The following is a 25,755-nucleotide window of genomic DNA, read 5'->3' on the forward strand; positions in this document are numbered from 1 at the left end:
AATAATTGTGTTTGGGTTAAGCTAGGGACAGGCAGTTCAGGTAGCTTAAATGTTAACAAATTTGTTGGAACAGATCTTCTAAATAATGCTAAGCACTAGGCTTCAGCTTTTCTCTCCTGTATCAAGGGAAGTATCTATATGGACCCTGCCTGGATTAACCATAAGGCCAGAAGAACAGCTATATCCAATCCGGTAGAAGATCCCTGTCGCCCAGCAGCCTGTCTCTGATAGCACCCAAGATCAGACACTTAGGGAAGAGTATAAGGTTAGGTAAACTAAATGCTGATATCCTCCCAGTCTTCAACAATTTGCAGTTCATATTTGAGCCAAAGGTGGTATCTTTATATTTAATAGTCCTTTGTGGTTTTTCTCATTACTTTGACCATTGACTTTGAAACCATATAAATATTACTATCCACAGAATCCTGAAATAAGCAGATTAGGTAGCTAGTTTATGCATTAAACCTTTGGAAAAAAATGCACTTTTAATGTGAATTTTTACTTCATGCAAATAAAATTAAACATCTTATAAAGAAGGTTAAAGTTCATTTATAGACAGAAAAGGTACTTCAAAATATGATCCCTTTCATTATGTTTTCTCAAATCCGTTTGGACCGTAGCAAGAACCTGGTAAACTGTGTATACATCACAAACCAGCAATGTAATACATTGTTCAGCACAAACTAACAGGGATACTTGCTTTCAGGTAAGGAATCCCTTTGTTGTGAAAATTATTCTTTTTTTTTCTTTTACTTGGTGGATTGGCTTACAGTCAAGGAATACAATGCTGAATTTTAGATGGACAATAACTATAAAAAAGGTATCACACTCATTTTAATTAAGTTGATGGATGGCTTTAACTGTGAATCTCCTTTTACTTTAAAGTGTTCTTTGGGGTATTTTTTAAACAAATCAGTCTAAAAACATTCTGTGTCTTTTGTTCTTTTTTTGATTGGACTGGGTTTGCATGGCAAGCTTTTGGTAGCGGGGGGGCAACAGGGGTGGTTCCTCTGAGACGTCCAATAAAGCCAATGCCACCCAGCTCCAAGATGGAGCCCATCGGTGACAGTGGTAGCACCTCTGGAATAACATATTTAAGAAGGGGAGAAAAACCCAACCGGTGCAACAGCAACTTCCGCTGGAGAGAGGAATGAGAACATGTGGGAGAAACAGCCCTGCAGACCCCCAGGTCAGTGCAGAAGGAGGGGAGGAGATGCTCCAGGCGCTGGAGCAGAGATTCCCCTGCAGCCTGTGGGGAAGACCACGGTGAGGCAGGCTGTCCCCCTGCAGCCCAGGGAAGTCCACGGGGGAGCAGATCTCCACCTGCAGCCCAGAAAGGAGGACCGCATGCCGGAGCAGTGGGATGCCTGAAGGAGGCTGCGACCCCGTGGGAAGCCCACGCTGGAGCAGGCTCCTGGCAGGACCTGCGGCCCCATGGAAAGAGGAGCCCATGCTGGAGCAGGTTTGCTGGCAGGACTTGTGACCCCGCGGGGGACCCACGCTGGAGCGGTCTGTGCCTGAAGGACTGCAGCCCATGGGAGGGACCCACGCCGAAGCAGTTCGTGGAGAACTGTCTCCCATGGGAGGGATCCCACGCCAGAGCAGGGGAAGAGTGAAGAGCCCTCCTCCTGAGGAGGAAGGAGCGGCAGAGACAACGTGTGACGAACTGACCCCAACCCCCATTCCCTGTCCCTCTGTGCCGCTGGGGGGAGAAGGTAGAGAAAATCAGGAGTGGAGTTGAGCCCAGGAAGGAGGAAGGGGTGGGGGGAAGGTGTTTTTAAGATTTGGTTTTATTTCTCATTATCCTACTCTGATTTGATTGGTAATAAATTAAACTAATTTCCCCAAGTTGGGTCGAGTTTTGCCCGTGATGGTAATTGGTGAGTGATCTCTCCCTGTCCTTATCTCGACCCATGAGTCTTTCATTCTATTTTCTCTCCTCTGCCCAGCTGAGAAGGGGAGTGATAGAGTGGCTTTGGTGGGCACCTGGCATCTAGCCAGGTTTAACCCACCACAGTGATGAAGAAAATTTAATTTTCCTTAGATATAAGTGAACTATGATCTCCAGGTTATAAAAAACAGCTTCCAACTCATTTGCTTCTTATGTGGATGCACCCCTGAACTCAGTTCAGTTGAAACGCTGGAGTGCAGTCATAATTTACAGACTTGTGACGGAGACATGTGTCTCTGCATTTTCAACCACGAAGGTTGCTCTGTTATCAGGTATCATACCAGCTGCACTCTTGACAGCTTACTTTGGGTATTCACTTCCACTGCAGGTAGACAGCTCAGATGATTAAAAAAAAGCTACTGTGTGAGAGCTATCAGTAATCAAATCCTTCATATGCCCTTAGTGAAGAAAAACAGATTTTTAAATTCAAAGTTAGATAGGAGGAAATGAAAAAGGAGCAAAGAAATCCCCCATCTTCACAGTCAGAAATTCAAGTTTGGAATAGTTATTTTGTGTTTCCTCTCCCATAAGAGAGAGGGAAAACACAGTTATCATCAATAAACACAATAGTAAATCCAAGGAATTATACAGTACTCTTCATCTCAAGACCCTGAGCAGTTTATAATCACTATTTTCAAGCATTCTGGAAGGGATATGCAACTTGAATAATGCATTTCTCAGGGGACCCAAATTGTAGGCTTTTTGTGTGACCCACAGGTTAACTGGAAAATTCTGGATCCAATATATCTCAAGACCTAAGATGTTAATGTATTTTTAAACTCTTTCAACTCCAGTGAAATAGTCCCACTGTGACACCCGCCCCACAGAGGCAGAGGAAACAGAGCACAAAGAGGGGTGTGTGGTTATATCAACTGCAAAATAATGGAGAAGGAAAGCGATTGCACTGACTGCACTTTACTCCACATGCTCAGAATTTCATTTAAGGTTTGGTGGTTTGGTGTGTTCTTCCAGAGAATTTATCATGCAAAGCAGGCCTGTAAAAAACTGTATGGTGATTATATGTGTCCCACCTTCATTAATGCCTTCCACAGATATAGGGTGTAATGCAGCTACTTTATACCTAAGGGTCACAAGTACTTTTACAGATAGCATGTTCGCCATATCAAAACCCCAGTCTGGTGTAGAGTCTGCTGTCACTTATACAATCAATAATCTAGAACAACTTTCGTAAAGTCATTAAGTGGGTTCAGATTAGCACATATGAAGTCTAGTCCAGAAGTAAACTGACAATATGAAATAATAATGGTCTCTGAGAGAGAGAGCGACAGAGATAATATGAATATTTGTGGCCTAAGTACCGATGAAGGGTTTCCATAAAGCACTTTCTGATGCCCACTCACCAACTGGATTTTTTTCTTTCAGATATATCCGAAGCACAAACATGCCTCTAAGGTTCCTCCAATCTTTCAATAAACCTAAATTTTGCTGCTGCTTTCTAAAATACTTTCTTATAATTTAGAGTACTTAAAGGACTACAGATCCAAAAGTATACAGAGACATTCTCTGAGCTGCTGTCACAGCAAAAGTAGACATCTCTTTTACTTAAAATATTAATTATCTGATCTATCATCAGAATTTGAATGTGTTAAATAATATACTGATGATGTTTGTAGTATTGATTTATAAAAACTTGAACCACCCTCTCAGGGCTGACAGAAGGGAAGATTTGTGTTAAAGTACTGCTGTTCTAGTATAATGTGTGCTAACCAGGAAGAAGACGACAATACACATTTTAAACAGTGCACTGATCAATACAGTACAGATAACAAAAGGGAAAAATAAAGCAAACTGGGAGACTAAAGGAGTGATCTGGATTCTTCTCAATTTAGAAACATGACACTTGAATGGGATTTTTCTTCAGGTCAGGAGAAGACGACTATCCTTCTCTGTTTTAATATCTGGTCCTCACCAAAACTGATTAACCTAAGGAAAGCTCTCATATTCCAAGGAGTGGTCAAAAGTTCCAAGGTAATTAAAAATGAAAACCAACAAAAAAACCAAACCCAACCAAACAAGGATGTTGGCTGTTTACTATTTTATTATTTAACAGTCCAGCAGTACATAAATAGGTGAGACAGATAATCAATTGTGTTTGTTCTGTTCAATATGCCTCCATTTTGCATTAATCCAACTATGATCTGTAGATCTCTTGGATTCATCCTGTGATAAATCTAAGATTTTACTTTTTCTTTAATGCATATACTAGCTACATGCATGGCTCTGTGACTATGCTTTGTAGAAACATTCGCTCAAAACTGTCCTAATGCCAGCATACTTTCATATTAAGTTATTGGTGTAGAATTACTGCATGCAGTCTAGTCAATCTATTCGATAATCCAAACGTCATCCTGATTTTATTATTCTCAAATCTAGATACCTTCTCTGCATATCCAAAATGATACCAGCCTCTTGGCAAGTGTTCAGTATGCTCCTGTCCCCCTCCACCAGTTTTAAACTAAAACCAGACAAAGAAACCCACACACATATACTTTGAAAAGGTCAAGTTCTGCTCTCAGGAACAGTAGCATACCTGAATATAGATTTAGGGCCTAATGGCTGCTGTCTGTCTGTGCTGGTTTTGACTGGGGTAGAGTTAATTCTCTTCATAGTAGCTGGTATGGGGCTATGTTTTGGATTTGTGCTGGAAACAGGGTTGATAATACAGAGATGTTTTGGTTACTGCTGAGCAGTGCTTACCCAGAGCCAAGGGCTTTTCTTCTTCTCGCCCCAGCCCACCAGCGAGCAGGCTGGGGGGGCACAATGAGTCGGGAGGGGACACAGCCAGGACAGCTGACCCCAACTGACCCAAGGGATATCCCAGACCATAGGATGTCATGCTCAGCAAATAAAAGCTGGGGGAAGAAGGAGGAAGGGGGAGCATTGGGAGTGATGGTGTTTGTCTTCCCAAGTCACCGTTACATGTGATGGAGCCCTGCTTTCCTGGAGATGGCTGAACACCTGCCTGCCAGTGGGAAGTGGGGAATGAATTCCTTGGTTTGCTTTGCTTGTGTGCGTGGCTTTTGCTTTACCTATTAAACTGTCTTTATCTCAGCGCAGGAGTTTTCTCACTTTCACTCTTCTGATTCTCTCCCCCATTCCACTGTGAGGGAGTTGAGTGAGCAGCTGCGTGGTGCTTAGTTGCCAGCTGGGGTTAAACCACAACAAGGACATAGTTTATGCAAAGAAATTGCTACAGCAACCTACCCACATCTTTCATTCATGTGTTTTCAACAGTCTGCAGCCCAAAATTTTTGCGGTCTACCACAAAAATGCAACTTTCATTGCCTGCTCCCTTACCTGATGCATGCCTTCCCCTACCCCCAGTTCTCTTTTTTTCTGCACCTGCCCCAGTTACCACTCTCTATCAGGGCTTTGTGGAGTCTGTATTTGCACATTAGGCAGCAGGCCTGTGCCTCATCTGTCATTTAGGGGCCAGGTCCTCAGACAGGGAAGGTTCAGGGTCCAGAAATGAAGAGCAGGAGAGGTAAATCTGGGTGTGGACTCTTCCATTAACCACCACCCGGACTCCCCTCTGCACCCTCGCTTTCTAGTGAATCATGGTGTTCATGATTATCTATAGAAGAACAACCCTCTCAACGGTCCCAGTGGACATCTGGGAATAACAGGAATTCAGAGGTGCCCTGAGGTGTGCTGGCAGTGACAGTGAGAAGAGTTCTCAAAGGGCAGCCTCCTAAACCTTACAGGCAGGTTGATGTGTCATGAATGGGACAAACAAGAAAGGAATATATACCCTTAAGATGTATAGGAGGTAGGTGCTGAGGCCAATGATAACTAACAGAGTTACGACAGGCCAGTTACTCCAGGAAGTAATGAGTTTAACAGCCCAGATATGTGTTATCAGCAGTGCCATGCCAACTAACCTCAAGAGTAAAGAATGCTTTTGGACATTTTATTTACTACTGTAAACATAGTGGGGGAGTTCCCATTCTCAGTAATTTTTCTTTATGAAAACCCTGGTTCAGGGCATATAACAGCAAAAACCACGTTGTTTTGCAGTTGTACTTGGTTGCAAGCCTTGAAGAGACCTGTTAGTCTCAACTTGTACAGTAACTATTCTTTGTGCACTTAATTGTCTTTTTTTCTAGTGAGCAAGACTTCACATCACTACCTTATAAAAAAAATAAGAATGTAATTTATATGTTAGAAAGGTTGAAAATTAATAGGAAAGTAAGACAATCAGTAGTTTGTGCAAAATTATAATTTCCAGCATAGAAAATCTAGGTCTTGCATACCCTCAGTGCCTTTTGGAATGAATGGGGCACAGTTTGGAACTTGACTCTGTTCTCTGGAGTAACCTAATTCATTCCTTCCACAAAGGAAATATTCCCACTTCCCAGTGTTTCTCTGCTCTTTAGCCAGTAGTTTGTACACAATTAGGAAAGTTGGGCATGTCCCCCTCAACTGGTTAGTACTGGTGTGAGAGGCTGAAAGAGTTAATGTCTCAAACATTGTGGTGGGACAAGTTCTGCTTAACAACGAACGACGAAAGAAGCCGATCAGCACAGATCAGCAACAGGACAGGGAGGGTGTGCCGGAGGATGCGCAGTTCCCTGTTCTGATATGCTGTTCTGATATGCTGAGCAGGGCAGCTCACCTTGTATGGCCAAAGATCAAACAATGGTCATGGTTGTAGGGAAGGGCAAGTTACTCCCCAAATGACCCCCAAGCCCACTGACCCATTTCCCGAAGGTTCGCCTGACACCTAATTAGCCTAATGAGTTTGAGTGCCTGCCCAAAGGAGGGGCAAGGATGATAAAGGGACACAAACTGAAGCCCCACGTGCATGTGCCCACCAGAACTGGACCCTTAGGCTGACTGGACCAATGCTGGACCCAGGACCAGTGAAATCTTTCTCTTTTCTCTTCCTCTTCCTCTCTGTCTTGCTCCCTCTTTCTCCTTCCTTTTTCATAATCCCTACACCTCATCCCTTTAAGACATAAAACCGTTGACTAAGTCCGGGACTAGGAGCGGATCCAGCCACCCATAGGCTCTTCTCTGAGAAGGAGTCTAGAAAGCAAGGGGGTCCACTCTGAACCTCGTGACTCAACTGGAGGGATCTCCTTATTCCCTGAATTGATGTATATCGTTACCATGGGTTACATGGTTTACTGCAGTAGTTCCATGACAATTCCTGTTGAGAGAAACCACGCCACCTATTGTTAATGCCTTCCAAGTTCAGTTTGCTTCTGCCATGAATAAAATGTTTAACTGATCGTTTGGTGTCGTTTCACCTTAATTTAGTCCGAGGGAATTCCGAATTCACCACGACCCCTCCCTGCTCTGTCCAGCCCGGGTCGTGACAACTGGTTAAAGGTAATACTACATCTACTATATATTTGAAGGTGATCTGTGCTGTATTAGGGGCTCATAGTCCACCCTGTTGATAAGAACAAGTTAGGAAAATAAGGCAAAAGAGACTTCCAAGTTCAATGAATCCAGCGTTCTCCTATTTCTAGCAACAATGGTGATGATTTGCCTAATTTGTTGTTTATAACCATTTAATTGTTGTTGATAACCATTAAATGAATTGATCTTTTTTTAATTTTTGATGTATTTTTGGTTTTGGTAATTTCCTGTGGCAGTAAGTTCCACAGTTTACAGTTAATGAATGGAAGTCTCCTTGAATCAGTTTTTAATTGACAGCTTTTTAATGTCATCACATTTCTTTGCATTTGCATTATGAGACAACGGAATAGAATTTTCTAATTTCTAATGCTCTTCATATATAATGTACTCTTATCATGCCTCTTTCTTCTGTTTCTTCAGTGATCAGTCCTAATTGCTCAGTTTCTTCTCATATGCAAGCACTTCCAGCCCACTGGTCATACTTTTCAATATCCTAAGAACTAACCTAAGTTCTGCAATGTTCCTTTGGGGATAGATGATCAGCACTGCACACTCCAAATGAAGTCATATCATTAATTATAAAAAATCATTACATGCCAATGTTAATTACCCTATTAGTCTTCATGTAACCTAACTTCTTGTTAGACTCTTAGCTACAGCTGCATATCAAGCAATCTATAGCAATTTCCAGGTCTGCTGTAGGAGTTACTTCCATAAATTTAAAGCCCTCTGAGATGTCAGAGAACATTCGAACTTTCCTTTTCAATGTGAAATGAAACATTATGTTGATGAGTAAACTACTTGAATTAGGCCTCTCCAAAGTTTCTTTCAACCTCTGTGACCTTTTTAAATGACTTAGTGGTATCTGTGAACTTTAATAAGTAGAATCACTACTGCCCTACAGTTCTTTTGAAACTATTGATAGACATTAAACAATAAAAGTTTGAGTGTGGTGAAGTGCTTGCTGTGTTCGGTTGTTGGTTTGGTTTGGTTTTTAACTGGCCATTTAATTGTGCTCTTTGGCCTTTTCTTCATGACAATGTTGCCACTCCTCTCAAGATTATTTTGTTTCCTAGAATCATAGAATATCTCAAGTTGGAGGGGACCCATAAGGATCATCGAGTCCAACTCCCTGCTCCTTGCAGGACTACCTAAAACTAAACCATAGGACTAAGAGCGTCGTCCAGACGCTCCTTGAACTCTGACAGGTTTGGTGCCTTGTCTACTTCCCAGGGGAGCCCGTTCCAGTGACCGACCACCCTCTCAGTGAAGAACCTTTTCCTAACGTCCCATCTGAACTTCCCCTGACACAGCTTCATTCCGTTTCCTTGTGTCCTGTCACTGGTGACCAGCGACAGGAGATCAGCATCTCCCCCTGCGCTGCCCCCCTTGAGGAAGGTGTGGACTGCAATGGGGTCCCTTCTCCAAGCAAGCTGAACAAGCCAAGTGACTTCAGTCGCTCCTCATAAGTCTTGCCCTCGAGGCATTTCACCATCTTGGTTGCCCTCCTCTGGACATACCCTAATAGTTTGTTCTTCTTATATTGAGGCACCCAAAACTGTGCACGGTACTCAAGGTGGGGCTGCACAGTGTAGAGTGAGACAATCACCTCCCTCGACCGGCTAGCTATGCTGTGCTTGATGCACCCCAGGACAGAGTTGGCCCTTTTGGCTTGTCTCTTCTACAGAATCTTATTCAGGACCATGTCAAAGGCCCTTTGGTAGTTTTATTAAATTAGGTGAACCAGTTTTCCTTCATTTATCCCTTTATAGATATGTTCAAAGAACTAATAAAAAAAAAATTATTAAACAAGATTTTCCTTTGCAGATACCATGCTGGTTTTATTCTACTTCATGATATCCCAGACACTTTATTTTTCTCCCTTGGTTAAGTGTCATTTCAACTAATCTGCTAGGTACAGACTTAGGCCTTAATTCTCTAAATATTTTTAAGAGCTTTTTAAAGAGTAAAATTCTTACTATGAACTGGATCAGATGGCTAATCTAAGAATTCTGCTGAAAATATCTCTACCAATATAACAAAATTTAGGTATTCCTAAAGTATAGTATTGATGTTATCACTTTAATTCACAATAGAAGAAGACTAATTAGCCTAGAGAGGGCACTGTGCTATTAAGTTCACTAACTCAGGTCTTATTCTCTCTGGCATAGCTTGGAATAGTCGTACCCTGAGATTTCCACTACTTAAAATGCTCTTATCTTTTTGTTTGAAGAAGAAAAGGACAAGCAAATCATTTTCTTGAAAACTGTCAATACCTTTTCCCTAATATAAGGATTGATCACACCAAAGGTCTATTGAGCTGAACAGCTATGACCATGGTCAATAGAAGATATGTAAGATAAAGTATAAGAACAGGACAAGTAAGCAGTGATATTTCTTGAAAATACTCTGCAGCCTTCAGAAATTTGTACTTAGGGATTTCTTCAGCTAGATACCATAACTGCCTGTTTAATAACCCTCAACGGAATTTTCTATGATATTGTTCTATCACTTGAAACTTCTGTAAACTTTTAGCATCCACATCATCCTTACTAGCTGGAGATTAGGTGCTGAGTAAGATGATCAACTCTGTACTTTGTAGTTCAGCCCTTCAGTGAATCTCAACAAAAGTCAATTAAGTTTTGTTTTGTGGAAGGTGTTCAAACCACTTTACTGATGTTAGAAATGGTTTAGTAAAAGACGTATAGCTTTTTTCCAGCACAGAAAAGACCTTAGGATTTATAGTGGAATTCTGTCTTGTAGGAAGGGTTGCTTCTGCTGCTGTTAATGATTATTTTGCACTTCGCATCAGAGCAGAATCAGTCCATTAGGCAACAAGGCTTCTGCGGAATAAATGATATTATAAGATTCCATGATTTCACCATTAGAGCCAATGTATACACAGAGGTGCTTATACTCTTTTTAGCATCAATTTGCATATATTCCTCCTGCCTGGTATAGTTCCAGAGGTGATTAGTCTTCAATACAGGCCCTGAGTAGCGATTTTAGCAAAAAAGGCAGAGGCCTCTATCACATTCACAAAGCAACCCTTGTACAAATGGAGATATGAGTGGAAGAGCTCAAAGATGAACATTATACTGAAATAACCTCCTGTATAATTTCACTGCAAAGAAATTATCCAATTGTAGGCTCATGTTGTCCTCAATTAGTATGTGAAATTTTTGTTGGCACTTTCAGTGGTGTCAAGAATGTCACCTTTGAGGTATCAAGAAGCAGTTGTGTAATGACAGCTTTGCTTGGCACCAAAGTTTTGTTAACCAGAATCTCTCCTGTCCTTGCCTCTTAAGTAGACAATCCAATCAGACCGTTTGAGACTTTCTGAAACTAACTGAGATCCATGGATTTCTGCCTGTTTGAGGACAAGAACATCAGGATAAAGTAGGATATAAAAGACGTCATACTTTAACCATGTTTCTAAGATTTGTCCTGATTTTTGATGGAGGCAGTAACAAACAAAAGTAAACATTTAGTTTAAAATAAAAGACCCTGACATGCTGTAGAGATGTGCTACCAACATGATGGCAAATCATTTCACTGCTTTTTCCTTCTAGTTTGAAACCTACAAATTGGCAAAGCTGCTGCTTAAGCCATCTTTCCATATAAATTACTTTAAGGTAGCTACATGTAAAGATTCACAGAAAGTATAGATAGTAATTATCATTGCAGACAGCTCAAGCTGAAGAGAACGCTGCACTTCACAGTGCCAATTAAAGAAAGCAAACTTGGTAAGATGGATAATGAACTGGATGTAAAGCACACAAGTATCACATTGGAAATCAATGGCACACTCTCTTCACATTCAATCCTGAAAAGCATGAAGAAATAAGAGAGTGTTCAGAAACGACCAATGAGAATTATTGGGTGTATGACATACAGAAAACTGTTTTACGAAGAGACAGGAGATCAAGATTGAGTAATTTGGGAAGTTGATTCATACAAGCTACCCATTTAAACATATATCACAGAGAATCACAGAATAGTTTAGGTTGAAAGGACCTTTGGAAATCATCAGTCAAGTCCCCTACTCAAGCAGGGTCAGCTAAGGCAGGTTTCCCAGGACCACGTCCAGTCAGGTTTTAAAAACCTCCACAGACGGAGACTCCACAACCTCTCCAGGTAACCTGTTCCAGTGTTTGACAACCCTCATTGTAAAAAAGAGAGGGGGGAGCTGTATATATATACAGAGAGACAGACATAGGTAGATAGATATACAAGATATAGATACAGCTATATAGATACATACACATGTATTTACCTTCATCCTGCAATCCCATGTGAGCAGGAGTGGTATGTGTGTGCAGCTAAGATGAAAAGAAATTTATGTAAGAATTCCTACTTACTGAATCTTTGTTTCTTCCTGCCGTTTTATATGTGACATCAGGCAAAGAGGTTATGAGAGGCTGTGGGTTTGCTAAGAATTTATTTTCAAGTTCCAGTACCTATAAAGATATATGAATTGTCTGAGGTGTGTATTAACTATATGAAAATATGATTGCTTGTTTAACTCAGTCTCAAAAGATAACTGAGGTCAGAAGCTTAGTAGGATACTAAGCAAAGTCATTGCTGATGTTACTCTTACTTTAAATGGACATTTAAATTGATAAAAGAATGTGTCTTTCAGAACCAGATTTAGAATGTTATTCTTTTAAGTTTGAAGATATTTTGGAGAAATACTTCCAAAGATAGAAATATTTTAACCTTAAAGCACATTTCTCTGCAAATGATTACTGAAGGATTTCAGACTCTTCCCCTAAAATATCAGTTACACTTTAGTACCAGAGATTTGTCACTGGATTGTGAAAATGCTGTCTCTGCTCTGTTGTAGTCATTCCTGGGTAAGCCCAAACATCATTGGATTTTTCCAGAAAAATGTTTTGAAATATTTTACCATTTCTCTTGATTTCTGTCTGTAAATAGTAATTTTAAAAATATAATTGTAAATTTTACATAATTTGAGAAATATTCCATGGCCACTAGCAGCATGTTTTCTCAGTAAATGACATAGAATGGTTTACCAAATAATAAAATGAAAGTGTACTTTTTTTCAGAATATTCAAAAAGAAAATATTACAAATTTTTTTCCCTTTTTGGTTTAGGTTTCTTATCTTATCCAAATCTATCTGACCCAGATTAATTTCTGCAGCCTCTCCAATTATTCCCACATTCTGTTCTGATCCCAGATACATGAACATTTCCCCCAAAATAAATGCCTTGTTTGCAGTGCAGAAAAATTAGAAAGTATCCTGGGGCATGTCTTTTATATTAAGTATAGCTTTGGTTGGTTTCCAGGAACAACTGTTATAGAAACCTGCCTCTGGAAAGCGACACTGGTGAAAGAATTTGTATTGAAAATACTGCTTATTAAAAAAAAATCAAACATTACTTTCAGACAGAAAATAGAATAGTGGGTGCAGGGATTTAGACATAATAGTCATGAAGAAAAAAGATGGAAATAAGCAAGCCAAACACTTGAGCCATCTTTAGTGACATAGCAAGAGATATATAGATATAATACATGTGTACATAGACACACACACACACATATCCTTCCACTTGTTTTATTCTCTGGGTATTACTTATTATCTTGTCAAACATCATCTGCAAAGATAATACAACATACTGTGTACTAACCTTCCCTCTGGTCCAGAACTATGCCATGTGGCTTGGTTACATACTAAAATTCTTCCAGAGCAGCCTCCAGTTTTTACATCTGTCTCTGATTTTCAGTGTGCTGTTTGAGTCTGATTTAAAAAAAAACCTGAATATTCTTATCTGTAGCTGGAGAAAACAACAGCTGCAGAATTCTAGAGGTAGATGGGAAGTAGACCTTTATTGGGCATCAAACACAGACTGATAAGAGAAGAGCTTCTTGGCCCGCTATATCACGGTACTTAAGGAGGGCATGCAAAAACCATGAAGATATCAGTTGGCACCTGGGAGTTATGGATGATGTGGCAGAGCTGGACATGAGAAATATTTAGCTCCACCACTCTCAGCAATTGCTAGTAAAACATTGAATCAACTATTCCTCCCTAATGTAATCATCAGATTAACTAAGAAAGGTTATCCCTTGTTACGGGTTTGTGTGGTGCAGGTATTTTTGGTAGAGGGGTAGGGGCCACAGGGCTGGCTCCTGTGAAGAGCTTCTAGAAGCTTCCACAGCTCCAGGTGGGACCCGCCCCTGGCCCAGGCTGAGCCCGTCAGTGAGAGTGGTAACACCTGTGGGAGAGCAGGTTTAAGGGAGGAACCTGCAGTGAGTGAGGGGAGTGGGATGTGAGAGGAGTCCCTCTGCAGGTGTGGAGGTCAGGGAAGGAGGAGGGGATGCCCCTGCAGCCCGTGGTGAGACGGCAGGCTGTCCCTCCCAGCCCACGGAGGGGAGCAGATGCCCCCCAAAATGGCCGTGACTCTGTGGTAAAGCCCGCGCTGAGGCAGTCTGTGACTGAAGACCGGCCCGCGGAAAGGACCCAGGCCGGGGAAGTTTGTGAGGAACTGCAGCCCGCGGGAAGGACTCACCCTGGAGAGGTTCGTGAAGGACTGTCTCCCGCGGGAGGGACCCCACAGTGGAGCAGGGCCGAGTGAGGAGGAGTCCTCTTCCCCCTGAGGAGGAAGGAGCGGCAGAGACAAGGTATGACGGGCGGACCCCAACCCGCGTCCCCTGCGCCGCCGGCGGGAGGAGGTGGAGAGAACCGGGAGCGGAGTTGAGGCGGGAAGGAGGGAGGGCGGGGGGGAAGGTGTTCCCAGGTTTGGGTTTACTGCCCGTTATTCTTGTTTTGTTTTGATTGGTAGTAAATTAAATCGATTTTGTTCCTTCCCCAAGTCGAGCCTGTCTTTTGCCCGTGACCATAATTGGGGAGTGATCCCTCCCAGTCCTTATCTCGACCCACGGGCGTTTCTTTATATTTTCTCCTCATGCCACTGTGGGCGGGGGGGTGAGGAGTGAGCAAGCGGCTGCCCGGTGCTTTGTTACCGGCTGGGCTGAAACCGCGACATCCCTTTAAAGCGTTGCCCTTTACAACAACCACTAAGATATTCTCTTTCTTTGATACCATATTGTTTATTAAAACAGTGGTCCCTGTCTTTGCAAGGTGACTTGTACAATTTGCAGTTTCCAGTATAAAGCTATCAGACCCATTCAAACTCTGTCTTGACTACTGTGTGGTCTTGTGCAAAAGAAAATGTCATGATCTTGCCATGTCAAGGTAGACCTAAAAACATAAACTTGCCCAGAAACTGTAGAGTGCAATGCAAAATGTTTATTGATAGTGTGCTCCTGAAGATCTTGAGTATGTTATGCTTCACTTTCGGTTGTTCAGCACTTCTCTCTGGGACTTCTCTCTGGGATTCAGAATAACCATTAGCCTTCACTCTAGGAACAATTCCAAATCTTTCACAACTGCTGGTTTCAGCACTGCTGGTTTAACACCGTCGTTGTAAGATCTTCATTGAGCAGTCCATGAAACCTCTGGTGACAGAAGGAGAATGATCACAAGGATGGTGGCTTACCATAGTCAGCTCTGCTGCAGTAACATGACTCTATATTTCAGGTTAATGCACCTAGCCTGCAGATGCTTATTTTCTGTAACTCACACAGATTACAATGGAAAAACCAAGTTCCCAACAGTTCAGTTTGATTTTTGTCTAAATCTTTAAGAATGGCATACTTTTAATCACCTTATATAAGTAAAAAGTTATGGCCCTCTTTTGCTCTGTTTTCACTTCCATTGTAGGAAACAGAGTTCTTGTCTGCTTCTTTCAGGGAGGATGAAAAGGCATTTTAGTAACTAGTGTTTGCAAAGTTCTAAGAGGTAGAAGTCCTAAATTTCAGTCACTGGGATCAAAATAATATGAAAAATGCTCTGTTCCAGAACTTCTGTAAATGTCCCCAGGTATACACAGCTTTTGATCAAATAAGATGGTTCTGATGTCTTTTCTCATGTGGAGTAGGTTATTGCACAACATAAATAGTCCTGTAAAGATCCCAATGAAAGTACTTGTGCTTTGCAGTTGTTAGTTGATGCAAACAAGAGTGTCTACTACCAATTGATAATGAGTAAAGAGGGTCCACTTCAATTTTAATTAAATCAATAGGAGTGTTTTCATTTGCTTCACTAGCTAGGTGCTTTTCCTTTTTTACAAGCTTTCTAATAGTCCTTTTTAGAATATGTTTCTCTCTAGTAAGATCAAAATGCATCCTGTAGTGTCATAACAGAGCCCATTCTCACTGCCATTCTTCTGATCAAAAAGGATTTTCAATGTGGTTGCAGTCGTGCTACTGTACAGAGTGTGGCATTTACGATGTTTGGCAGTTCTTTGGTCATTTGTGTGCCACTGAAATAAGGAGACAGACACACAGTGTGGCATGCAAATAGTAAAGAATGCTATCCTAAGCTATGGAACAGATAATAATATGCTCAGCCCCTCTAAATAAAAAGCATCATTGTTTTTAACCACAAAAGAATAGGAAGAAAAAAAATAATTTTGTTACACTGACTAATGTTAAGGATGCAGCACCTCCACCCCCTTGAGAGTTCTTAAAAACTGATAGGCCTTGTAGCTTGCCAAAGCTTCAAACTATTTCAGTACATGGTGGTTTTTCTAACAACTGAAAAAAAACCTTAGAACAGACTCATTAAAGTACATGCAAACATTCAAACAGAACCTTCACCTAGTAGAGCTTTCTCTTTAAAATGTAAATGGTTTGCTGCTTATGAGGTTAGCAGTTTAGAAAAACAAAATAAAACCCTTGAACATTTTTAATAAAGATCTTCATTATCTGAAAGTGATTGGGATGGATAGTGCTCAAAAGAAAAGAAATGGATGGCTTGCATATGTGCTAATACTTGTGCTATTGTAGCTGATATACGTTCCTGCCCTCAACTGTTTACATTGTCTTTTCATATAATACTGAGAATCAAAGTTGAAGAGGAATTCTTTTATTGGTTTTTAGGGCCACGTTGTGAAATAATACCTTGAATGCTATTAGGCCACCCATGCAACTTCTCACTACTAGACAACCACCTGGCTAACATTTTTAAAAATAGCTGTATTTTCACAGCCAACAGTTTCTCCATTTAAGGTTAATTATTATGACCTGGAGTTTTAGCTTGCAATATATGAGATACAAGGCTACCCATAACCTACTGAAGTTTGCTCATTTCTAATTTAAATAATTGTTGTGGTTTAACCCCAGCCAGCAACTAAACACCATGCAGCTGCTCACTCACTCCCCCCCACCCCTCCCCCCCAGCGGGATGGGGGAGAAAATCGGGAGAAGCAGCAAAACCCGTGGGTTGAGATAAGAATGGTTTAATAGAACAGAAAAGAAGAAACTAATAATGATAACGCTAATAAAATGACAACAGCAATAATGAAAGGATTGGAATGTACAAATGATGTGCAGTGTAATTGCTCACCACCTGCCAACCGACACCCAGCCAGTCCCCGAGTGGTGATCCCCCGCCCCCCCCCTTCCCAGGTCCTATACTAGATGGGATGTCCCATGGTATGGAATACCCCGTTGGCCACTTTGGGTCAGCTGCCCTGGCTGTGTCCTGTGCCAACTTCTTGTGCCCCTCCAGCTTTCTCGCTGGCTGGGGATGAGAAGCTGAAAAATCCTTGACTTTAGTCTAAACACTACTTAGCAACAACTGAAAACATCAGTGTTACCAACATTCTTCGCATACTGAACTCAAAACATAGCACTGTACCAGCTACTAGAAAGACAGTTAACTCTATCCCAGCTGAAACCAGGACAATAATGGACAGATTTACTCTTCTACAGTTGCTGGAGTGAGTCACTCCATGTCACTGAGGCTGTAGACATGTAAATGAGAAGACAATTTGGCCTGCCATCTGGGCTTTGCAGTCTAGATCTACGTATGTTCCATGAATACAAACCAGTACTGCATTCCTTTTTTTTTTTTTAGCAGGCAACATACTATCATAGTTATTCATTTAAGAGCCTCACACTATTGTCTGTAGCAAGCAATTAGTTTCCAGTGTCTTTAGAACAGATGCACACAGTAGCCAGGCTGCAGTTCTTGAGCATAAAACTTGAGGAAAAAACATGCATATGAGTACATTTTGTGTATGATCTCAACATGCAAGCAAAAATGTTGCAAGAAAGCAAGCTAAAGTTCCTTGGAAGTTTCAGGAATTTCTTAGTATACTCCATGAATACCAATTCCAAGTTCTAAACCTGTCTGCCTATATTATTTTGGTAATCTAGTTTAAGGGGGTTTTTTACATTATATAAGATCAGATTCTACAAAGACACAGCCTTTAAAAATGTGAATGCGCTAATTAAGCTCAATTGAATTCGATTATGGAGTAGTAACTATACGTGCCTGCAGGAAAAGAAAAGAAAAAAAAAAAAATCTCCTTGATTTACTTTGTTACAAACATGCTTTTTCATAACTGTGGCTCAAAGCGAAGTCCTGGTTGCATGTTTCCCTTGAGCACTCTAGCAAGCAAGGCCAATACAGGTAACCCTTTGAAGTAGACAATGATAGATCACTTTTTCTCAGGATAGCACAGGTGATGTTAGCAGTTCAGCGATGGCATTGTAGGACTTCAGACCACTTATGAAATCAATTTGAAAAACTGAGTAGACTTTCAGGTGAGTAATCTACGATCATCTCTGTTTTCTGCAAAAACACAGCTAACCAAGTTTAAAGTTAGTCTAGGTATATTTACATGAGCTGCAAGTGTGCAGTGTAGAAATCTGGATCCAAAATATGTAAGTATGTGGGCAATGTTTTTTAAAATTACATGAGAAATCTGAAACAGATTTTTGAAGCTGCTCTGATGAATTTGGTGCAACTCGAACCATGTCTTCTGTGAGACTGCAGACAAGCACAACCCAAACCCGGGTTTGGTAGTTTTTTGTGGTTATAGTATACAAAACTCTCTCCACAACCAGGTATTACAGGGCTTATAAAAAAGGACTCTCTTTCCTTTGAGAGATTATCACTGACTCTTCCTTTCCACCTCTCCTTTTAGTTACATCTGCTAGGTGCTTAAACCTGGAAGAGCCTACTAGCTGCAGCCCCCAGGGAGCTGTTATGTATTCTTGCAATTTAGTGGTGGATCCTGTGACTTCTTTTCTCTCTATCCACTAAATGTTTGGACTCTTGTTGTTGGTGGTGTTTTTTTCTTGGTTCTTGTCTCCAACTGCTGGTAACTATTTGTGTCTTGATGTAATTGCTTGGATGCTTTGGAAAAGGATGAATTTTTCCTTGGGGTGGTTTGAGGGCTTTGGTACCCTGATGTGTTCAGAGTGAGTTTGACAAGGAGCTTTTCCCCAGGTGTTCACATTGCCTCTTCTACCCTGAAGCTGGTACTGGAGGTAGCAGGGAATGTCCTCCTGACCTGTATGTGTATAGTTGTTGTTCTTAGAGTGGTTGGATATTTGCTCTTTATTTTATTATGTGTATAATTTACCTTAAAGTAAACTCCAGGTTAGCTCATGATCCTGCCTGTAGAGGGGGAAGTATTTCACTGCCCACAGGTCTCTGCAGCATGTTCTACAGATTCAAAATAAGGACATAAACTGTATCTGGTCTAAAGAAGTTACTACTTAGCAAACTCTGTAGAAGTGTTTATAGTCCGATGGCTGAATATTTATGATTGAACTCTGTTGGTGCTGTACAAAAGTAAGAGTAGGATTAAATGAGATGTTTGGTATGATTCTTTCCTCCTGTTGACTGCATCTCCTTTGTATTTTCTCTTAGAGTGTACTATGGTTTACCAGGTTGGCTTGGATCTAATTGCTGAGTTTGGTCTTGATTTGGCAGGTTCTCATTTATTGTTGTAATATAATATTGATCATGTTTGGTTTTGTTACTTTACAAATACCCTGTAATATATACAATATAAGCATTCAGAAGGATGTAGAAAAAGAAAGCCAGCAACATGGGAAGTAAGAGAACACGCATATGCCCTGTATTTTTCCAGTGGTAAACGCACAGAAAATGACTGCTTTCGTAAATCCTCTGGTAGCAGATTCTATAACCAGGGGTGTTTTTTTTCTGAAATTTAATGTAATTTTCTTTTTGAAATTAACAGGAATCCTGATTTTCAAAACATATATAAATAGGAATTTTAGTAGGAAGGGTTCTACTTACTATCCTATGACAGGCCCAGCTATAGTCTTTTCTCATTGAGGATTATATATTTATTAAGCCATTACAAATAATTGGAAAGTGTCTGAAGAATTGACTTAAATTCCAGTCAGTTTAATCTAGCATATGTTTGTGCTGCTGCTGAAAAGGTCATTTCTACTCTTGTCTTTATGCTGGAGCTAATGTTCATGTGGCCTCAGCATGAACTGGTTAAAATGGTGTGAGGTGAAAACTAAGGGGTGGGGGGGAGAGGTGGGGGAAACTTGTTCAGGATGAGCAGCAGTTTCCTGAAGAAGTTTGCTGTGTGGCTGCATGAGTGTCAGCTTTGGCACATGGGAACACAGAGAAGGAGCTGCAGGACAGGATGGCTGTGACTGCTTCTTTGGGCACTAGCCTCTACCAGCTTTAAACCTGAACCACTGAAAGACAGCATTTAACTCTTTCTGTAGCCTGTGCTATGTTATGCATCTATTCCTCTGCCTCAGAGATGTGACTAAGCTTCTTTGTACTGACCCACTTAAACATGAAAACAAACAGCACCCAGCCAAGAAGTAATTTCTCTTGCAGAAAAATAAAATGGAAATCTTGATGTAGCACACTGTATTCCCCAAACTCATAGGCTGGTTTTGCTTGTGACCTAGCAGACAGTGCTCTATGTAATTTTCATTAATTTAAGTGATTTCTGACCATGTCAGTTTTGTTTCATGGTAAACTAAACATATAATTTTAACAGTCCCAATAAAGGGAGGGTCTGCAGAACACAGCTAACATTACTGTGAATCTTCATGAAACAGTGGAGACTGTGTGTCCCAATGTGTTTGTGACTCTAGTTTGAGATAACACTGTCTCTGCCTACTGTGTTTATTCTTCTTAAAATGAGCATACCTGAATTTTAGCTCTAAATCCTTTACAAATTACAGGCATCTTCCTTTGAAAATTATTTTGGGATTTTGTTTGGTTGGGTTTTTTTTACAGTTAGACTGAATGAATGTGTATTCATTTTCTAAATCATAATCCCATTCCTCTCTCCAATTTCTGGATTGCTTTGGTCCCCTGACTTTAGAAAAACATAATTTCGAAGACCCTGCAGAAGCAGTATAAAAATGTACTGTTCCGTACATTAAAAAGTACTTCCTTTATCTTCTACCTTGGTGATTTATAAAAACAAAAAAATGTCTGTTTGCTACACATGAAAATCCCTGGTGAGTTAAATTTTTCCAGTTACAGTGCTGGTTTTGAGTGATTTATGGTCTATGATGTGTGAAGGTCTGTGATGCATGGGTGGAAATACACAAACATTTAATAGGCTTGTTCCAAAACCCATGCAATGTAAGAAAGACTCAATATGGATTGTACCTGCTGTGTATTGTGGTCAGTATTTAATCTTATGTGTAAGAGCCATTAGCTTATGACAGTAGCTGATGTCAACACAACATATTGTGACTCTCAGAAGTAAATTTGTGGGTTTCTGTGCCCAGTATCCAGCAAGGGGTTTCTTTTAAGTCTTGCAGGAAGAACATACTTTTGGCTCTGCTCACAGTGGAGGTGTTGTCAGTATGAACTTCTTTAAATTTTGTGTATGGTGAAAAAGGGTGAAATGCACATAGTTTTTCTCTGTGCCAGTGTCTCCCAGCTTACTCCTACAGGCATTACAGTGCCTAGTGATGGCTCCAACATAAAAATGCAGTTCTGTTCCAGCATGCTGTGTGTTGTACTTGTTAGCTGTGGGACAGCCTTTAGTTACTGTTACTGGTTTGCGCAGAAACATCTTAAGTGTATTTTCATCATTTTCCTTCTTTATTTACAGCACTGTGAACAATTAAATGTTTCTGATTGTCTCTATGTATATATGTGCTTCCTTCTCATAGTTACTTGTGACATAGTCAAATTATAGCATGAAACCAATGAAAGTAAGTGCTTTTTCCGCTTACCTTGTAGAAGTGATGGTTAAGGCTACATCTACATTTTTAGTGTCAAAACACTGTTTTTTAACACACCCACACTGAAAAGAAGGGCAGGTAGCACAATAAATGCATACAGAATTGTTGATACTTGAAAGGTGTGAGGCTGGCTCAAAACAAACAAGCAAATCTTAATTTATCAATCCATTTTAATCAATGTTTATTGACAGAAAAGCTTATATAATAGCTTAAAAAAACAACAAATGACACATAGCTGCTGGATATTAGCCTGTTCTCCTAGACTACAGCAAAGTAAGATATTCTGTGGTGCTGCAAGGCTAAAATCAGTGAGCACTTTTCAGTCCTCAAATAGGAAGTGCCATGCAAAAGCAGTGTATGATCATAGATGTTATGCCTTTGATGTACCTTTTGATGCTGATAATTTTGTGATCCTATCACTGGTGTAAGCAATCCATGCTTACAGTTTGTTTCTAACTATGTCTGCACGCAGACACCTTGGGTCCAGTAGAAGTGATCTGCTGAAATAGTTCTGTGAAATGCCTTAGAGCATGAATGAAGCTGGAGAGATGGAGATGTCTTGTATCGACCATATGAACTGAACTTTTAGAAGTGTAGGGATTACAAGATGGTAATTGGTATTTCATTGATGATGCTGTTGAGACAAGAGCTCAGAACAGAATGCACTTCCACACGTCCCCTTCATTTGAAACACTGCTGATTGAGAAATAGATTGAAGTGCCTATAGCTGAACCTTGATTTGGTCCCATACTGAATACATAGATCATTTGCTTTTGTTTTTTGAATACAGTTATCAAATTGCTCTCCATAGATGGGAGTGGTACAAGCATGGGAAAGAATTACCCACTTAATTCCAGCCTGTGAACATGATCTATGTTAACTTAACAGAAAACCGTCCTGTCATGTAAAAGTTCTCAGGACTAAGGAATTTAATAGATCCTCTGTACCAGCATCCAGGATTCTGACTTGTGTCCCTGGCTTCAGGATTATAGCCACAATATATGATTATAATTAAAATCTGCCTATTTCAACAATAAAAAAATTCCTTCCCCATCAATGTACTTGTGATAGAGATTTCATTTTCAGAAAAACAAGGCTTTTTAAATGCCTCAACAGCAGATGTTGCTGTTAACGAAGTATCCCAAAAATACATGCATTATGAAACAATGACCTGGAAAGGATGTACACAGAGCAAGGGAATTTCACTGCAGAGTCATAAATATCTCATTCTGCATAGAGTAACTGCTTGTTACTGCTACCTATATAAAACTATGGCTGTAACACAAAGAAAAATAAAAGTGAAACAAATTAGCCATAGATGCCTGGTCAATTAGAAGAATTGTCAGGGCTAAAGCAAGTAAAACAAAGCTGCAGACAGGTTAAGAAACCTGACAAGGCAGACCTGACAAGCCTCAGTCTTGAGCCCTTGCAAGCTCACTGCAAAGTACTGGCAATACTGTATTACATGGCTACCCAGTTACATATGTAAAGTAATCATATTAATGGGTGAAATTTAACAGTGAGTCAAGAGAACACGTAAGGACCACTGGCTCCTTAATAAATGAAATGAACAGATGAATGTTTTGATATGTAATTTTAGTTCTTGTTATTGGTCAATGTGAAGCCTTAGATTGATGCATGTAATTCTGACCCTATAGTTATTACTACAGTTGATTAACTCCTTGCTGCAAGTCATGATCTTTCTTAAGTCTCTCTGGATATGATTGAATGATTTTGTGTTTTACATTAGTACTGCAAAAATGTTTGAGGTGAAGGAGAAGTCAATCCCATCTGTATTTCAGGACATAATGAAATAAATACATTACACTTCTCTGCACTTGACCTTGTTTATAGGTTTATATCCTGCAAAGTGAGGCTGGCCTTCCATGGCCTTTATAGAACCAGAGAGCACTGGGAAAGCAATAAAGAGACCAGTCCTAGTCAGCCAAAAGAAAATCAAAAGAGGATCTGAATGGGAACACTCATTTAATCTCATTAGTCTCTGTAAGCTCACAGGTCCTTCATGAGCTCATGAGACTTTCTCTTATTCTGTAAAAATGAGTGACATTTCTGTAAGGAAGCTCTACGTCTGTATGCTGTCTGCTTGCAAAAGGCAGTAGGAGAACTGAGTTGGCACCTTGTGACTCACCTTGACATGCAGTTGCAGGTTCATACCCTTCATGGCTGTCAACAAGGAGCAATACAACGCAAAAGCTCTATGATGCAAGTTGTTGTTTTCCACCTTTCATTTTGCCTTTCTTTCCTGTGCATGCTTCACGGTCCAAGTTCATTAGCTTCTAATAGAAAATGCTCTTATAAATTCTTTCAAAACTGCAATGCAGTCAAATAGATGCCAAATCTCCTCCTACATTTTGGGCACATCTTAAGCTGCCAACAAAGTGCTCTTGGTGTTCTGTGGTCTGCTCAACTCTTCCATGTGAATAATTCCAGATTTTACATGAATTTTCTTAATAAACATCTAGATCTTGGCCTCCATCTATCACAGTCTGCTTTGAGGACTTTTTTTTAAACCTTTCACCATCCTTTCCATTTGGATATCAACTCTCTCCAAATACCTGCAACCTACTGCTATAGCAGTGGCTCCAGTTCTTGAGCATTCTCTTTGCTAGGACTGTGTATGAGCTAAAAATCTAAGTTCACTGTTACAGCAGTAGTCTTGAACTCCAGAGCCCAACATATTGTGTCTCTGGTTTTAAGCAGGAGACTCACTCTTCCTCCTGTTGCCTTGTGCTCCCCTACCATGTGGCTTCTGGTGCACTATCTCTGCCCCTTCTTGCTCTAGGTCTCTGTAAGCTAGATGAAAGTCATTAGCAGATCTGTCATGCACTGACCAAGTGAGGCTGGTTCAGGGAGCCTGAAGCAAAGCAGAGAAAGCTGAAAGAATATTTTAAAGGAAGCCATACTCCCTGAAGGTAGCTTAACCCTCTGAACCCAGGCCTAGATATGATACATAAATTCATGATACACAAAGTCAGTATACAGTCTTTCTGCAACAAGACATCCATGCCAAGAGTTGAAACTCAAGTCTCACAGACTACTTACTCTTCCAGTAGTTCAAGAAGCATTGATTTCTCTTCAGTCCTATAAATGGAACTGTAGTACCTTTAATTCCATGAGAAATGTATGAGTGCTTCTGTCATGCTTTATGAGACTAATTTAAACTCTTTTGTATGGGGTTAACTCATCCTTTCTCCACAAGAAGCTATTGTGTTTGAAATAGGGGACTCCTTGCTGAACTCATATGCAAAATGGAAGTATACAGAAGGTGGAAACGGGGGCAGGCTGCCCATGACCAATATAGGAGCATTGCCTGAGCATGCAGGGGAGGTGGACAATGCCATCACAAGGCTGCTGCCTATCACCTTTCAGAAGTCATGACAATCAGGGAAGTTCCCAGTGACTGAAGGAACTGCCTTGACCATTTCCAAGAAGAATAAAAAAGAAGATCCAGGTCAGCCTCACCTCAGTTCCTGGGAAGGCCATGGAACAAACCCTTCTCAAAGCCATTTTTAGCTACATGAAGGACAAGATTATTGTAAGTAGTTGGCATGGATTCAGTGAGGGCATATATAATGCCTGGCTAACCTTATTACATTCTGCAATGAGATGAATGGCTCTGTGAACAAGAGAAACAGTAGACATTGTATACCTTGACTTTAGCAAGGCCATGGTCTTCCATAGTGTCCCTATAGCCAAAGCAATTAATTTTTGTCTGGATAAGTGGACAGTAAGATGGATGGAAAATTGGCTGAACCATCAGACTCAAAGGGTGTTCATCGGTGTCACAATTCAGCTGGTGCCCTGTTATGGGTGGCATCCCTCAGGGATAAATACTGAGGCCAGCAATGTTTAATGTCTTTATTAATGACGTGTATAATTTTGCAAGTCTGTGAATGACACTAAAATGAAGGGGAGGAGGGGGGAGTCTGATAGGCTGGGGGCAGGACTGCTATTTAAAGGGTCCTCCATAAGGACCCATTTTGCTTAGTCAAAATACTCCAAGGTCATTAGTTTTTAATTTTCTAAAGCATTTTAGCTGACTTATGATTTTCCAAAAGCAGCTCTCCAAGGAAGGGAACTGTGAGGATTTTATGGAGAACAGCAGCATGCGAAAACAGCATGGCAGTTTGGCAAAAGCTGACTCTAAAATAAGCAGCAGAGAAGCTGATCCTGTTGTAATCCCCAAGGAGCTGTACCAGCAAGTACTGATTTGGCCCTAGAAGCAAAGAAACTATCCTCTTCATTCTCTTCTCTTGCACACATCTTTTACTATCTTTTCTCCACCTGATGATGAGGGGGAGGAGAGAGGAGA

At 40.6% G+C, this 25,755-nt stretch overlaps 1 long non-coding RNA gene across 1 annotated transcript in view; it reads right to left on the bottom strand.

Moving 5' to 3' along the window:
- The window catches only part of LOC128142344 (uncharacterized), a 172,726-nt gene extending 158,717 nt beyond the window's left edge, over positions 1-14,009 (bottom strand). The window contains exon 1 of the long non-coding RNA XR_008235357.1: positions 13,874-14,009. This is a non-coding gene — a long non-coding RNA (uncharacterized LOC128142344). The remainder of the gene's footprint in view (positions 1-13,873) is intronic.
- Between the last annotated feature and the right edge of the window lie 11,746 nt (positions 14,010-25,755).

This window comes from Harpia harpyja, chromosome 5, assembly GCF_026419915.1.
Source record: "Harpia harpyja isolate bHarHar1 chromosome 5, bHarHar1 primary haplotype, whole genome shotgun sequence".
NCBI classification, from domain to species: domain Eukaryota; kingdom Metazoa; phylum Chordata; class Aves; order Accipitriformes; family Accipitridae; genus Harpia; species Harpia harpyja.